The following is a 14,052-nucleotide window of genomic DNA, read 5'->3' as shown; positions in this document are numbered from 1 at the left end:
TAATTTCTATCAATTGATTACAATTTTTTTCTTTTTGTTTTCTTCTAAAATCAACCCATTGTCAAATACGACCTATAAAATCATCTAAATCAAACGTAAGCAATGAATTAAGAAACATAAAAAAAACTAATCAAATATTAACACTTAACTCGCTACCATCTACAAATATTCAAATAAAAATACATAAAAGTGAATTTCACTTAAAAAAACATTATTAAAACACTATGAATTAAACAACTTGACATAGCCATGCTATCTTTTATTATGTAGTTTTTAACTGTACGTTACCCTTAAATAACGGTAAAAATATTTATTTGAAACATATTTAATTAAGGACTACTTATGTTACAACAAGGTCAAACTTTGATGATGTGCCTCTTGATCTCAGCAAATGAAGACATACAATTGTTATCCTTCGAACACTTATATAGTATCATATTTTTCCTATTGTTGTAGTTTCCATAATGACAAATTGTTGGGATAACAAAGGCTAGTGCTAATTACGAACCTAGTAATCCCTTATTTTGATAATGATTGAAGTTAACTTGTGTTATAAGTTGTTGATTAAGAATGATCATATACCACATACATGTTCTTATAGATTTGGTGAATAATCAATCGCAAAAATTAAAAGGAATATCCAACAACAATGGTGATAAATAACCATACAAAGGTTAACAATGGAAAATCGACAACATGCGAGGGTTAAAGCTTAACCGACAACATGAATATGTTAGGAAATTAGAGAAATCCCAAAATTGTTTGGTGATCACTACTACCATGATATTAGTGAGAAGTTTATGAGGGGGTTCACTATAGTTGTTGGTGATTTAAGAGAGAGTTGATCACTACCTCTTGAGATTAATGAAATGAAGAAAGTGGTCACTACCTTGATCTAATGAGACGTTTGTCTAATGAAACGCTACCTTTGGCTAGGGTGAACACTGCGTTTGTATAAGGTGATCACTACCTTTGTCTAGTGAAATGTTTGGTGTACCGGTGAACTATTCCATTTAGGAGAAACTCTTAGTGAAGCAACTCTCGATTGAAGAATCAGGAAGAGGACGTAAAGTGGATTAGCTAACATCCAATTCAATCTCTATAATATCAGTTTTGTCTTCTAACCCTTCAAATATTTACATTACTTTCTTTATTATTTTACTTGGTTTCAAACAAGTCTTCAACTAACAAGTTTGGGTTTAATTAACAAAAGTATTATGAAAACCTAGTTACCACCTCCCCCTCTCCTAGTTTTTTTCTATATAAGCAACTAAATCGTATATCTTTCCCCTAAGGATTTAAATTGTTGTTTTTGGTTGCCTACCCATGTGGGACACAACTGATAAACATGTACAAAGAATGCGGCGAGGGTTTATTATTAGAGAGTAGGAAAAAGTTTCCAATACAAGAAAGACATGAAGGCTATATATAGCCCATAAACATAAGCCCTAAGTAAATACCGAAAAGCCCAATAGAAGGCCCAAACTTTTTAGGTTAACATCCCCCCTCAAACTCACAATACAACAGCAATAAGCATTGAGAGTTTGTCACACAAGAAACGAAACAAGACACCGACTCAGCCTTTGTAAAAATATCAGCAATCTGCAAAGGCGGTGGAACAAATGGAAGCGAGATGGTCCCGAGTTGTAGATGTGACGAGTGAAGTGACAATCAATCTCAATTTGCTTTGTTCGCTCATGGAAAACAGAGTTCTTTGCAATTTGTGTGGCACTTTTTGTTGGCCCATGTGATCAATCCTTGAAGAACAGATGATACTCAAAGCTAAAACTGGTTCACAAACAGTTGATCCACAATAAGCAGTGCATGATCTAAGTTCCCTCCAATGACAGTGTTTCTATCAGCTGATCATCCTAAAGTCTGATCTACTCAACAATTGTTCCTCTAAAGACTGCTGGTTACAAAGACTGATGAAGACCTATCAACTGCTGATTATCAAAGTCCTGTTGGAGTCCAAGTACTGCTGAATCAAAAGGCCTGATCAACCTAAGAGGAAAGCACTGCTCAGCTACATCAGTGTTTAAGAATCAATAGCGGATTAAAGCATCAGTACTTAGTATATCAGTTGTTCAATGTAACAGTGTTTATTAGCATCAGTGTTTAGAGGTTGTTAGTCTATTAGATGTCACTGTCTAGGTGATGTCAGCCAAGATGCTCAGTGGTTAGATTTGTACTATAAATAGAACAGTACTTCTACTGTTCTATTAGCTCTTTTGCACACACACTCATCTTGTACGAACAACTAGTGAGCTTAGGCTGAGGGGGAGTTTAGTATTCATGCATGCATAGTTAAACTTTTGTAATTCGATACAATCTTTTAACTAGTGAAATCGTGTATGATGAAAACTACTATTTGATTGTGTTACAATGTTTACTATTATTTCCGCTGCAATTGTTCTCTGATTTATCTTCTTTCATTATTCATTTTGTTAACAACACAATCAGAATAAACTTAGATCCTAACAATTGGTATCAGAGCTTAGGACAGTCAACTTCTATCTAATAATCAATTTGACATAAAAGTTCAGCTCAAATCCATTGATACTAAAGTTGTTCGTATCAGTTGAAAAACAGAGTAAAGTTTAATCACACATCAAGTTGATTATTCAAAAACTTCTATAAAATAACCAAGATGACAACACACTCACAGGACCCTCACAACACCGGAACACTATTCAAGCCACCTATGCTTGTCAGATCCGAGTACAATATCTGGCAATGTAGGATGGGCAATGTGTTAGCTCAGCAAAACACCGGCTGCTGGAAATCAGTCATCTTTGGACCACATGTTCCACTGGTGCCTAGCACATTAGATCCCAAGGCCCAAGTGCCTAAAAGCCTTGAAAATTATTCAGATCAGGATTTTCAAAAAATTGAATTAGATGCAAAGGCTTTTAGCATTGTGGCTTCAGCTATTCCAAATGATATATATGCTGGACTGTTACAATGTAACAGTGCCAAAGAGCTTTGGGATGCACTGAAAGAGCAGTTCGGTGGAATAGAAGAGGTTATAGAAAACAACAGGGAGGTTTTGAATCAGCAGTATGAAACGTTTTGTCATGTCAAAGGAGAGTCTCTAACCCAATAGTTTGAAAGATTTAGCTATCTCATTAGTGAACTTAAACTGGTTAATGTCGAATTTGCAAAGTCTACTTTAAATAGTAGGTTTCTTAGGTCATTACCAGACAAGTGGGACACTATAGCTTTCGTAACCAGAAATTCTATGGGTTTTAAAGAGCTAAGTTTGACCCAACTTCATGGTCGGCTCCTCACCTATGCGAGAGAGCTGAACCAGAAAAAAGAAGTTGCAGGAATCTGGGAAAGTTGATGATGATTACACCTTTGGTAACACAACACTTTTGGGTCAAGAAGAATCTTGTGGTAGTAAGGACCAGACTTATGATTATTACATAGACATAACTGCAGGTGGAGATTTCAACAACTCTAAGCCTTACTCACCTAACTATGCTTTTACAGCAAGTGGGGAAAACCAGAATTCTGACAACTTATATTTTGAGCTCAATGACCTCCAACACTTTAATCCCAATGATCTGGAGGAAATGGACATGTTGCACCAATTGGCTTTGCTTAGTGTAAGAACTAGCAAGTTTTACAAGAGAACATGTAGAAAGTTTCTAGGGTTGCATGGGAATTTAAAAGTGGGGTTGTATAAGTCTAAAATAAAGTGCTACAAGTGTAACAGGCTATGTCATTTTGCCAGAGAATGTAGAAGTCAAAACAATGGTCCAATCATTACTCATCCTAGCCCTAGACCTCAAAACACACAAATCCAGGGTTACATGGGAATCTAAAAGTAGGGTTGGATAAATCAAAACTTAAGTGCTACAAGTGTAAAGAGCTAGGACATTTTGCTAGAGAATGCAGAAGTCAAAATAATGGACCAATCATAACACATCCTAGCCCTAGACCTCAAAACACACAAAATACTGTGCACTATTCCCAATATACCCCTGTTGCTCATGTAAACACTGCTTATTATGCACACCCTGTAACAACTGTTCTAGTGAAATATGTTCAAACCCCCGTTCCACAGATACAGTATGTCCAAGCCCCAGTCTCTCAGGTTCAAGTGCAACGACCTGCACCACAGCATGCTGCACAAACATCTGCTTCAGCAGAGGCCAGTCAGCAAAGCTTCTTTACCTAAGGCTTTGTTGATTGGAGTAGCATGCCTGATGATTTATCTGATGAAAATTTTGCTCCATTTGATAAGAATGATGTCCCTTGTGATGAATTTTGGTTTGCAGCATTAGAGTCAATTCCAGAAGGGCAGGAAACTGAAGAAGTGGAACCCAGTGCTGAAACAATGGATGAAGTTGCTGAAGCAGTGGCTACTGTTGTTGTTGGTGAACAGCTGTTAGAAAAGACAGAACCTGAACCACTGTTGGAACCTCTTGCTGATCCATGGAGTACCGATGAAGTTGAAAAGGATACCAGTGCTTGTGAGAATGAATGTGACTGTGCCATGATTGATGCAGCTAAGGTATCACCTTAGGTCTTGAAAAACCTATGTTCAGACAAATGCATCATAGCATTTGCTAATATAAAAGAGGTGAATGAAAACCTTAGGGATAAGATTTTAAAAAATGAAGTACAATTTAAAAAATCTGTTAAAGAATTGAAAAACAAACTGTATGAAAAGGATAATGAAATCCACAGTCTGAAACATGAACACAACATAACCAAGGATCAACTCCAAGCTATGGTAGAAAAATATCAAGCTTGTAAAAAGGAGCTGGAATCCACCCAAATCACTTGTGAAAAATGGGTGGAGTCTTGGAAAGGTTATGAGCTGATGTTAGAAAAACATATCAAAAGCAACGTAAAGTTTGGCCTAGGCTTCAGGAAAAATGACCAAACTGAAAACACTACTGAAATTGATTCTGGTTTAGTTGAGATAATACCAACAAACAAGGGTGGTCAAGAAATTAAAGTAACTGATAAAAAGGTAAGAAAATCATTTTGGAAAAACCAGAGGGGTCATCAACCTTTGAAGAGATAGAAAAATATCAATTCAAACCCACCTGGTCAGATGAATGTGACATCCTTGAGAATTTCAAACCAATGGATTTTTCCACAGTTGAGGGTGTCAAAGCACCTAAGGCTAAGGTCATTCCTCTCAAAGACATCCCAACAAAGGTTAAAAACTTTGTTGAAAAGGAAGTTGAAAAGAGGAAGAGAAGAGAAAAAGTTAAAAATTTGTTTTGTGACTTTTGTGAAAAGAGAAACCATTCCACAAAGGACTGTTTTCATCTAAAAGCTTTTGACATAAACAAAACAAGTATAATTGAGCCTGCACCAAGTTGCACCATCTGTGGAAAAACCAACCATCTTACTCAACAGTGTGCGTACCTCAAAACTTTTGAGGTTAAAAGAAAAGAGTACACTTCAAAAACACTTGAGAGTTCATCAAAATCATCCATCAAGAACAAACAACCATTTGTGTCTGTCCAAATAGCTGTTACAAAACAGTTGAACAAAACCTCTGCTCCCAGAGAGGTGCAAGTGCCAGATGCACCACCTTCAAACCAATTCCAAAGAGGAAAATGTGACAATTGCCAAAATTTCATGTATCCGTACAATAGTTAAACAGTAATTAGTGCCTTAATGACTGTGCTGATTTACAATTAATGACATGAATGCTTTCTGATTATTGTCATAATACATACATGTGCATCACATACAGCATGAATTCATATCATATTGCATGCAACACTTTATGATTCAAATGATGCACCAAAACAAAGTTAGCACAGTTATCAGACAAATTAGAAATACTAACGGGAGTTCAGTACTTAGACAGACATGGTATTGGGACACAGAATGAGACAAAAACCAAGTGTTACATTAGTATAGTGTGTAGGAAAGTAAGGATCATAAAACTGCCTTCCTAGTGATAGTTTAAGTGCCGGAAAATGCCTAAAACTCACACAAACTGCTGAATTCAGCAAAAATCAGCATTTAAACATCTTAATATTATGCAGAATTATGGTTAAATGGTCAAGAATGCTTTCCTAAGTGTCGGGAATCAAAACTGTCACAAAAGGTAACATAAAGCACAATAAACTGCATAGTTTAGCACCTTAACGAACCGGTAACCAACTGAACAACCGGACACTACCCGAAACACCAAATTTTCACTAGAAGCATTGTTTTATCATTTTCAAGCTAGTTATGGTCCCCGAACATCATAACACCTCATATAACATCATAACAACTAAATACCCTAACTAAACCATTAGATTCTAACTAATATCCTTAACATTCCATTGAAACCCAACCCCCCCCCCCATGGTGACGGTCACAAGGGGTGGCCCACCCTTGATTTTATTTTTTTATTTTATTTGATTGTGTTAGATCTTTTGAAACATTGGAACCATTGGACTAAATGTTGTTGGAGAATTATATAACTAACTAAGAGACCATAACATTCTCATTTCTCTAACACACCAACACTTCATCTTTCTCTCCTCTCCTCCCACCTTCGGCCCAGAACAAGAGCACCACCACCACCACCTTTCATCTCATTTCCATCCATTCTCCAGTGATCACAAGGTGCTAAGAGCTTGATAAGGAAGCTAGGAGCCATTGGAAGGTGAAGGACCTCTCTCACAAGCTTTTAACCACCAAGATTAGCATCATCTTCATCTTGTGTTCTTCCTAGCCTTGTGCTAGTAGTAAGATCTGTCACACCCCGGCCGCGTCAAAACAACGAAACCGCGGCGGAAACGCCGGGGAGTGAGTTGCGACAGAATTATTGTTTCAACAACCATGGCAATTAAAGTTATGTATTATAAAGATTTAAGTTTACATTGTCTTAGATTTCAACAAATCAAACACAACTAATTGTATTTTAAGTCACTAAGGCCCGAGTCCGCCTAAGTGAAGCACAAACACCATCATGCATTAGCACCTGAAAACACATGTAAAAATAGGTACGCCAGCATAAAAATGCCTGTGAGATACATAGGTTTTGTTTATGCAGATTCATGACTTGTATTTGAAAGAAGTGTTTAATAAAATGTAGTCATGAACCTTGTAAAAAAATATTTTCCTTTGTAAAACCATGTGAAAATCGATATGGAAATCAAATGATAACGAAAGGACAATGCATGGTTAAATGAATAACCAAGTGAAAATGAATTTGGATAAAATGTGTACTTTGTAAAACGATGTCTTGTTTTTGTATAAAATGTTTCATGTCTTGCCCAAGTGATTTATATAACGCAACAATGTATAATACAATAAAAGCACTTATGTATAGGAAGTACCAGCGGCGTATCCACCATGCTTTTATCATATAACACATAGCCCCGTTACATAAGTCACTTATCAATAACCAACCAAAATGTCATGTTTAATGTCAACAATGTTTATGTATAAACCATGTATATTGTCATGTGTAGTATGTATTGTGTATGACCAAACTATGTGATACTGTCAAAGTATAATCAATGTCATGTATGGTGAATAACTAGAAGCTACTCAACCCCATAGAAATGTACAAAACAAGGTATTTGAATAAACCTAAGTTTAAATCAAATGTTATGTTTTGCAGAAAAACAATGCTTTATGATTACAAACATTTATGCAGTAATGTTAATCGCATACATTCAAGCCTTGCGACTGTGGCGACAAACCTTTAAATAAATTAAAGGTTTATCTAAATTATTTAGTCGGATTCTGTCATTCCCAACTTCCAAACAAACCTAGGAAGTCGGAAACAGGAGTTGTCAATTCCTATGGTACCATTACATAAGTCCGAACGGCGTGATCAATGTTAATGAATGTATTATTGTCCCGATTAAACACACCAAATGTCATAACCAACGTAGCATGTGAAAACCATGTACTAGGAATGCGAAGTAAACATGCCTAGTAGAAATGTTCATGTAAAACAATGTGCTAGCATGCTCAGTAAACATACATAGTAGAAATGTCATGTAAAACAATGTGTTCCATATGCTAAGTAAACATATGCAACAAATGTGTAATAAATCAATGTGCTAGCATGCTTAACATACATTGCAAAACATAATTGAAATCATGTACTAGATATGTACTAGATGAAACTAGCATGTTTATGTCATAAAAGCATGAAATGCACGAAAGTAACAAGTATGTACATGTGTATCACCCCAAAGTATTTGAAAACGGTAAAAGAGGGGAACTATGTACTCACTTGGGATTGCTAATTAGTCTTGAGAATAAGACCAATTTAAGCTCCAAGTATCACGGAATCAACCGGCACCTAGTATAGGTAACTATGTTAATAATCAGATCCTAAATCGGGAGATAGGATAGAATGAGGTTCTATAAATCAAATGAGTATTAGGACTCATATGGTATGATTTAATAGGCCCTACATTCTGATTGGAAAGTCTACCTAAGTGCTTTTGACCCGTTTCGACACATTATGGTAACATAAGCTACTATAAGGCGTCGTTAGCGCAAAACTATGTTCGGATGGTTAACTATGTGCTATGCCAAGTCTTACATGCCCAATTATCCCTAAACATGTTACTAAATCAGATTATATGTCAAAAATATGTACATATAGTCAAAATACGGATTTATGCTTCAAAAGGGCATTTTGGTCATTTCCTATGGGCATACAAGCTAACTAGCAAATGACTAACCAATCCTATGTGATCATAAGGTATAACCTCAGTGGTTATTCCCTATGTAACTATGATCACTAACTAAGCTTGGTCGGATCCTAATGATCGACTAAACGTGTCGGGTTCGAAAGTCTAAGCGGTTGTTTAGACCGCTTACCTTGCGACCCTAAACGAGCACTAAACTAATAGTGTCGAGTTAAACATGTCAAAACATGTTTAACCTACTGATTTGGTATCAAAACAAAGTGTTTTGATACCCTAAAGTAGTTCCATTGCAAAATGCGTGCTAAAACACATTTTGGCTCGACACTACACCTAGTTAACGTGGTAATCAGCGGGTATAATCACTAGGGATTATATCCAACGTGATTACAATCACGTTGCAAAGTTCAACCGAACTTTGCGTTGACCAAAGGCTGGTCAAACTAAAAGTCAAACACTGTTTGACTTTTTAAACTAGTAAGCAAATAAAAGAATGAAAGAGTGCTCACTATAGTCCTTGCTATCTTTTCTACAAAGAAGACAAGTTCCAAATCATCTTGAGAGAGCTCCAAAGCAGATAAGAGAAGAGAAATGAGGAATGAGCAAGGAATGAGTGAATTGGTGTGGCTATTTATAGTTGTAGTGAATTAACAAGATAACTCCAAGTGTTTGTGTAGTCTCCAAGGATTAAATCATGGCCACACATGTGTTAGGAGATGATTAGAAGCCTTGGTGATCACTTAAACTTGCTTAACACACCAAAAATTTGCATAAACAGCCCCTAAACTTCAAACACTTTGCTGAAAAATGGTTTCTGGCCACACATGGGGGTGGGCTTACGCGCCCCGCCTGGGCTCCCTAGATCAGTAAAGTTTTATATTTTACAGTTTAGGTCCCTGCATGCATTCGAATCCATTTTTGGCACTTTTGACACCCGTTAAGCCATTTTCAAGGCTCTACAAGATCAATAAGTTTTAGAGGACACAAAATATGCTCGGAGAACTCTCAGATGTCGGCTCGTTTGGTCGTACGGTCGCGTTGTTCGTTAAATTACGACGAAACTCAAACGGACGCGAAAACGAACCAAATTAAGTGACGAATAGAATTTTTGCATTCCGATCACTAAAATAAAAAATATTTTAGTGTGTACTAAAATTTTGGATGTCCAGATGTGGCCAGAACGTAAGATATGCGCGAAAATGCAAACTTACGCTGTTTTTGACACTTTTAGCCCCTGTAAGATCATATAAGCATGTTTTCGCACACCGAACCTATCAAAGCTTATTTCTAAGCCATGTTTAGTTTATATAGGTATGTTTAACTTCTGATCAAGTTCCGGACTGTACGTTTCCTTACGGAAAGGCAGACTTTTGCAAGTTGACGCAAATAGTCCCTGAGAGCGAATAAACTTGTTTTTGCCATACCAAAGCCTTCAAAACTTATTTCTAAGTTATGTAAAGGATATTTAAGGTATGTTAAGTTTATGTTGCTGTTCCGGAGTGTTTGTCGCGTTAAACTGATTACGTTTACGCATCAGTTCGCGTATAACTTCCCAGAAAGCGAGATAGAGTTCAAAATCGATCAAAAATCAACACGTGCATAAAATCAAACATAAATGACAAATATTGGGATCAAAACACACTGTTTTGTTAATATTGTATTGTTCAGAGATAGTACAACGATATCACAAGCACAGATGTCACAGTCTCCCCTACTTTAGGAAATTTCGTCCCGAAATTTATTTAGAGGAAACTTGTGAGAATAGATGTGGATATTTCGCTTTCATCTGATCTTTACGTTCCCAAGTAAACTCTGGGCCACGTTTAGATTCCCAGCGAACTTTGACCAACCGAATCCGTTTGTTCTTCAACTGTTTGAATGTACGGTCCACTATCTCCACAGGTTTCTCGACAAAGTGCATTGTGTTATCAACACAAATTTCAACAAGTGGTATGTGGAGGTTATCATCAGCTAAACACTTTCTGAGATTGGACACGTGGAATGTTGGATGAACATTTCCAAGTTCAGGAGGTAGCTAAAGTCTGTAGGCTACTTTTCTGATTCTTTCAACGATCTTGAATGGTCCAACATAGCGAGGTGCAAGTTTTCCTTTCTTTCCAAATCTAATCACACCTTTCCAAGGGGACACCTTGAGTAAGACGTGATCACCGACTTGAAATTCTAAGGGCTTGCGTCGTCGATCCGTGTAACTCTTTTAACGGCTTCTAGCTGTCTGAAGGTTATCACTAATCTTCTTGACCTTATCTGTAGTCTCTAGAATGAGTTCAGGTACAGTAAGCTGAGCTTCACCTATCTCATTCCAGCAGACCAGTGAACGACATTTCCGACCGTATAAAGCTTCGAAAGGAGCCATATTGATGCTAGAGTGATAACTATTGTTGTAGGAGAATTCGATCAAAGGTAGATGCGAATCCCAACTACCACCAAAGTCAATCACACACGTTCTAAGCATATCCTCCAGTGTCTGGATTGTTCTCTCAGATTGACCATCTGTCTGCGGATGTTACGCTGAGCTCAAATGAAGTTGGGTACCCATGGCAGATTGCATGGTTCTCCAAAAGCAAGACGAGAATCGAGCATCTCTGTCAGATATAATGTTCAAAGGAACACCATGTCGAGATACAATCTCATCAACGTATATCTTGGCAAGCTTGTTAGCAGATAAATCCTCACGGATCGGCAAGAAATGTGCTGACTTTGTTAGATGATCAACAATAACCCAAATGGCATCATGACCTCTTTTAGTGCGTGGTAACTTGGTAATGAGATCCATAGAAATGTTTTCCTATTTCCAAACCGGAATCTCCGGTTGCTCCAATAATCTAGAGGGATGTTGATGTTCTGCCTTAACCTTAAGACAAGTAAGGCATTTGGAAACATATAAGGCAATGTCTTTCTTCATACCCGGCCACCAGTACTGGGTTTGAAGATCCTTATACATTTTGTCTGCACCAGGATGAATAGAATAACGAGACTTATGAGCTTCATCCATAAGCAAGGTGCGAAGATCGTCTATACTTGGGACCCACAAATGGCCCATGAAATAGAAAATCCCAAAGTCTCTTAATTCAAGCTCAGGATTAGTATGACACGGTATCTCTTTACCCATCAAGTCTTGTGCAACAACAAGTATGTTGAGCCTGAATTATTCGGGTTTGAATGTCAGATCGAACTTGAACACAGTGAAGCTTGACATGTTCCTTATGACTCAATGCGTCAGCCACGACATTCGCCTTACTAGGATGGTAGCGAATTTCGCAATCGTAGTCGTTTAGGAGTTCAACCCAACGTCGTTGTCTCATGTTTAGTTCTTTCTGATTGAAAATATGCTGGAGACTCTTGTGGTCAGTAAACACTACACACTTTGTACCGTAAAGGTAATGTCTCCAGATTTTGAGAGCAAAGACTACTGCACCTAACTCAAGATCATGAGTCGTGTAGTTTTTCTCATGCACTTTCAACTGTCTTGATGCATAGGCTATAACTTTTTTTCTTTGCATAAGAACACAGCCAAGGCCTAAGTTGGATGCATCATAGTACACGACAAAATCATCGTTACCCTCGGGCAAAGATAGAATAGGTGCATCATAGAGTTTCTGTTTCAAGGTCTGAAATGCTTCTTCCTGTTTGGATCCCCACTCAAAAGGTTTGTTCTTCTGAGTTAAAGCAGTGAGAGGAACCGCAATCTTGGAGAAGTTTTCTATGAAACGGCGGTAATAACCCGCTAGACCAAGAAATGAACGAACCTCGGTAGGAGTAGTAGGTGTATCCCAATCCTTAATCGAACTGATTTTTGCGGGATCTACATGTATACCTTGTTCGTTGACTATGTGCCCCAAAAATTGAACTTCCTTAAGCCAGAATTCGCACTTGGAGAATTTGGCGAAAAGCTGTTCTTTCTTTAGGAGCTCCATTGTAAGACGAAGATGTTTCTCATGATCAACTCGAGTCTTAGAATAGATCAAAATATCATCAATGAAAACAATGATGAACTTGTCCAAATAAGGCTTACAAACCCTATTCATCAAGTCCATGAAAACAGCAGGAGCATTAGTTAAACCGAAGGGCATAACAGTAAACTCATAATGACCATAACGTGTACGAGAAGCTGTCTTGGGAATATCTTCTTCGAAAACTCGAAGTTGATGATACCCAGAACGTAGATCAATCTTTGAAAAGCAAGTAGCACCCTGTAGCTGATCAAAGAGATCATCAATGCGAGGTAGGGGATATCGATTCTTGATGATAAGCTTGTTAAGCTCATGGTAATCGATACACATCCTAAAAGATCCATCTTTCTTTTTCACAAATAGGACAGGAGCGCCCCAAGGGGAAAAGCTCGGACGAATGAATCCTTTGTCAGAAAGCTCTTGAAGCTACTTTGATAACTCTTGCATCTCAGATGGTGCAAGACGATAAGGTGACTTAGCAATGGGATTTGCACCAGGCACAAGATCATTGCGGAACTCAACTTGGCGTACAGGGGGTAAACCAGGTAATTCTTCAGGAAATACCTCTGGATAATCCCGAACAACAGGGATATCTTGGATTGTCTTACCCTTGCCTTTATCCTCTACGACATGTGCTAAGAAAGCAACATACTTCTTGCGTCGATATTTGCGGGCTTGGGTACAGGACATAAGCTTAAGACCACTGACGGGTTTCTCCCCACGATCTTCTAAGATCTCACCAGTCGAAAGCGGTATACGGACCAACTTCTCAAAACATACCACCTCAGCATGGGACTTCGATAACCAATCCATTCCCACTATAACATCGAAGCTCCCGAGTTGCATCAGTGTGAGGTCAATGGGGAAAAGATGGTTATTGAGATTCAACTGACAATTTTGAAGAACCGAGTCGAGTACAACGGGTTCACCACTAGCTACTTCTATTGTCAAGGGCTTTCCTAGTTTTCTTCTAGTCATCGCAAGCAAAGGCTCAAATGCTAAGGATACAAAACTCTTATCGGCACCCGAATCAAATAGGACAGAAGCAGGATGGTTGTTAACAAGGAACGTACCGTTCACCACTTCGTTATCTACACACGCCTCATTTGTATTAAGGCTAAAAGCTCTACCACGAGCCGGTGCCTGATGTGCGTTTGCCAACCTCGGGCAGTTGTTCCTGTAGTGGGTCAGATCCCCACAACTGAAACATGAACCAGGCGGAAAGTGAGGTCGTGCAGGATTCTGGGCAAGGTTTTGCACTGCTGGGTTTTGAGCTGCCTGATTCTGATTAGGAGCAAAACGGCAGGTGTTTGCAAGATGACCAGACTTGCCATAATTCGTGCAGATGCGACATTGAAACTGTGGCTGGTGGTGGTTGTTACATCTGTTGCACAGAGGTGCATTTCCCACATACTGCCTCTTGGCAGCAGGTTGTGCAG

The sequence above is a fragment of the Helianthus annuus genome, chromosome 13 (genome assembly GCF_002127325.2).
Source record: "Helianthus annuus cultivar XRQ/B chromosome 13, HanXRQr2.0-SUNRISE, whole genome shotgun sequence".
Lineage (NCBI taxonomy): Eukaryota > Viridiplantae > Streptophyta > Magnoliopsida > Asterales > Asteraceae > Helianthus > Helianthus annuus.
Note: the sequence above shows the minus strand (reverse complement) of the source record.